Source organism: Petaurus breviceps, unplaced genomic scaffold (genome assembly GCF_028583685.1).
Source record: "Petaurus breviceps papuanus isolate PSGF00001 unplaced genomic scaffold, PetGlider_PUasm1.0 185, whole genome shotgun sequence".
Classification (NCBI taxonomy): Eukaryota; Metazoa; Chordata; class Mammalia; order Diprotodontia; family Petauridae; genus Petaurus; species Petaurus breviceps.
Genome location: NW_027185797.1, coordinates 13,278,556 through 13,283,239, shown reverse-complemented (window position 1 = coordinate 13,283,239; position 4,684 = coordinate 13,278,556).

The window sequence follows — 4,684 nt, the reverse complement described above, 5'->3', positions numbered from 1 at the left end:
CGTGTTCCTTACCCAATCTAGATGAAAGCAGTTGTTCTAGGGCTGAGTGAATTATTTCCTCCCCTTGGTATCTATTAACCACCTGGCATAGCATCAGAGCTAAATATTCTACCATAGATAATTGAAATCCAGCTGACCCTCCATCCAATCCTGCCTTCCTGATTCTTCTTTTGAAAAAAAAAAAAAGAATAAAAGGTAGTGGAAATAAGTGGATTAGGGAACAAGGGAACAGAATGCATTCTGCAAGAATCATTACATTCCTTGATGAGGAAGACATTGCCCATTATTTAATTAGGAACTCTAAGATTATTTCTCCCTTGATGATTCTTAGCTAAATATCACCACTTAACAGGAAAACATGGTGCCATGTAAATCAGTGCCACCACACATGCAGGGTTTTTCTTTAAACAAAGCTACCTGCCATTATGTACAGTGTCTTGCAACCAGATTATAAATAAATAAATAAGGACTGCACCCCAGCAAAATTTACTAATCAGAGAACTTCCCAAGAAATGCACTGCACTCTTCTGTGAAGGGATTTTTGAATTATTAAGAAGAGAAGAGAAGACAAGAGAAGAGAAGAAAAACAAAGATTTTTAAGGACCTGCTATGTGCCCAGTACTCTACCAGATTCTGGGGACAAAGGTGAAACTGTCCCTGCCATTGAGGAACAATGAGATGAAATGGATTCTTCAAAACCCAAGTCAAAACCCATTTCACTAGCAAATATCTCCTAAAAAGATCAAATGACATTCAAAAATCTAATCTGGTGAATGGCTTTCCTACACACAGGAATTTACCAGGATTGACTATAATTAAATTGTAAAATAGGAAAATCCAATCTTTAATTTCCTTAAAGGCACTGCCTTTGCCTTTTTTCTCCCTTCCCTTCCCCTCCTAGGGAACAATGACAACCCCATACTACACCCTGTCTGCCTAAGACCCTATAAGAGTTCTTTTTCTCCCAGTACAACTTCGTGCCACATTTGTCTGATATTGTGCTGGTGTGGTATCCCCAGTGAACATCACAATTCCTTTTGAACTGAGTGGTCTTTTTTGGGGGGCTTGTTTTTAATGAATTACTGTGGCTTAAATAGTCACCACCAGTCAACTAGGTTGGAACGCTGATCTCAGAAATCAAGGTGAGCACATATAAAGCCCTCCCTTGGCTTGGAGGTTCCAACATCCTCTCCACTTCATAATTAGGTATCAAAATTTTGGAAGACCCCAAACTGGGAGTAGGTAAAATATTTACAAGTTAATTGAAGCCTTTGACCTTATAAGGCCTAAATGGGCAACAAAAAATATTGTGGCAGGCTATTAGGGGAAATGTACTTGGGATCACTCAAATCCTACCACTTAATCAGAAACTAGATGGGAAGTGTTCAATCAACCAATCAGTAAGCATTTATTAGGTGCTTCCAATGTGTCAGCTAGTTAGCTAAACCCTGAGAATTCAAGGCAAGAGAAAAGCAGTAGCTACTCTCCAGGTGCTTGCATTTTAGAATTGTTTCTGTTTAGTCATTTCAGTGGTGTCTGACTCTGTGACAGCATTTGGGGTTTTCTTGGCAAAGATACTGCAGTGGTTTGTCATTTCCTTCTCCACCTCATTTTATAGATAAGGAAACTGAGGCACATAGGGTTAAGTGACTTGCCCAGGGTCACACAGCTAGTAAGAGTATGAGGTTGGATTTGAACCCAGTGGTGCCCAGCTACCCATCTTAGGATTATGGACCTTCAATGGGTCTTCCACTCTGGAGTGACTTTAGGTGAAGTCCTGGAGTGGGTCCTATAAAGAAACTTTGAACTGAATTCCTTTTGAACATATCATATCTTAATTGAATTTAAGCTTGATAAAGACTTTTTTTTTCTTCTTTATGTCTCTAGCAACTAACACAGTGCCTAAAATGCAGATGGCCCTTAAAAAATGCTTGCTTAAGTGAGGTAACATGAAGTAAATTGAGGTGAGGTGAATCTTAAGGAAGAAAAAGTTTGATAAATATGCTGAGCAAGAGGGATTTATTAAAAAAAAAGAAAACAGATCTTATTTAATGACTTTGGAGCAAGAGAAATCAGTGCCTTCATTATCATGGATATTCATATGGAATACAGGGAGGAATGAAATACACAATGATAAAATTTGACATCTTCATTGAAAATGTACGTAAGAAATGAAGCTTTCCCAGTAACCTATGGAGAATCAGATAGATCTTCAAATTTCCAATCATCCTTTTCTAGGCAAAGTATTAGACTTAGGTGACGATGACCTTCAGATATCTGAGGTGGACATGCTGGACCAGCTAGGAGGAGCTCCAAATTGCACATAATGTTTACAGGACTTTGAATGATCCCAAGAAGATTATTCATGTATGGATAAGTGTTGGATGGAAAACCAAATGTTTACCCATGCTAAGATGACTATTATTGTACTAGGCAAAGTATCTCATAGGAAACATTCTATATCCCCCAAACAATATCAGATTGAACTTACAGCACATGCTTCATATGACACTCTCAAAATTCTACTCCTTTCAACAAAGCCAATGTAACCAAGATTAAGAGGGAGTGGGAAATTGGGAAAGAATTTTTACAACCTATGTCTCTGATAAAGGTCTCATTTCTAAAATATACAGAGAATTGAGTCAAATCTATAAGAATACAAGTCATTGCCCAATTGATAAATGGTCAAAGGATATAAACAGGCAGTTTTCAGAGAAAGAATTTAAAGATATCTATAAGCACATGAAGAAATGCTGTAAATCACTATTGATTAGAGAAATGCAAATCAAAACAACTCTGAGGTACCACATCTCACCATCAGATTGGCTAAGATGACAAAACAGGAAAATGACAAATGCTGGAGAGGATGTGGGCAAATTGGAATACTAATGCATTGCTGGTGGAGTTATGAACTGATCCAACCTTTCTAGAGAGCAATCTGGAATTATGCCCAAAGGGCTATAAATAATTTCATACTCTTTGACCTAGCAATACCACTTCTAGGGATATATCCCAAAGAGATCATAGAAGTGGGAGATAGACCCATATGTACAAAAATATTTATAGCAGCTCTTTTTGTGGTAGCAAAGAATCAGAAATTAAGGGGGTGCCCATCAATTGGGGAATGGCTGAACAAGTTGTGGTATATGCATGTTATGGAATACTATTGTGCTATAAGAAATGAGGAGCAGATGGACTTCATATTTACCTGGAGAGACTAATACAAACTGATGCTGAGTGAGAAGAGTAGAACCAGGAGAAATGTGTACTACAATTACAGACACAACATATGTGTGATGACCAACTTTGACAGACTGGACTCTTCTCAGCAATGCAGTGATATGAGTCAATTCCAAAAGACTCATGATGGAGAGAGATGTCTTCATCCAGAAAAAGAACTAGAAAAACTGAGTTTGTATCCAGATTGAAGCAAACTACCAGATCTCTTTCCTTTTCTTGTTTGGTTTTATTTCCTCTTTACCATTTTTCATTCCATCTGGTACAATCTGTCTTTATAACCTGACTAATGTCTAATATGAAAGTATTTACAGATCCTATACTTGGCTGTATGCCACCATGGGGGAGGGGAAGGGGGACAGAATGTGAAACTCAAGGAATTGTGGAATTAAATCTTGTAAACTCAAAGTAAACAAACTAATCAACAAAAAAAAAGAAAGAAAAAAGAAAGAAAAAAAAATCTATTCCTTTCCACTAGATCTATAACTGGGCTGGGGCAACTGGATCTATGATCCAGAGTGTAAAAGTTCAAATGTTGCCAATAGCACTTGCAGTCTTCATCATGTTAGAAACTGTTGAGCATAAAATTTAGCAAGAATAGTTCAAAGAGTAACATACCAGAGAGTGATCTTTTCTCTCTGCTGTCCCTACCTATCCCTCAGGATGTCCCAGATTTTTCCTTGGCTTCTATATCCTTTCCTCCACTCAGCAATATCTATTTTTTAAAGTTGATTTGAGAGGGTGTTTCATGTAATTTGCATTTGTTAAAAAAATCAGTAAGTATGGCTTAGCTACTAACTATGGCTTAGAATCTAATATCATTAGATTCATTAAAAGCACATATCCACCAAATACTAAAATATCAGTTTAATATGATTGCTTTGTTTGTTTATTGGGCTAATAGTATAATATAGTGCAAAGAAAACTGAGTCAACAGACCTAGATTTAAATACTGCTTCTCAGGTTTACTAGCTGGGTGACTTGGAGAAAGTTGCCTAAACTTTCTGGACTTCAGTTACCTCCTCTTTAAAATTAAAGGCCTGGACTCAGTGAAGGCAGAGGTTCCTTCCAGCCCTAGATAAATGATATATTTATTTAAAAGATTAATGACTTGTAGTATATGATTCACTGGGCTTTTCCTCAGTATTTTGCCTGCCAGGAGGGTTCAGTGGATTCTCGTAACCCGATCTATAGATGAGATGTGGGGTTAGCCACTCCACTCCACCTTGATTCACAGAAAGGATCCATAGATTTCTTTCACAGCAACTTCCACTGACCTGACAGAAAAATAAGTAAAAATCCAATCCGATCTCATTTTTCAGGTGAAGAAATAACACTCAGAGAGATGAATTAAACACTCCAAGGTACCAAATGTATAGAATTGATATAACAGATCAGAGCTTGAAAACAATGTCTTCTACCTCCAAATTCAGACTTCATCTCACTA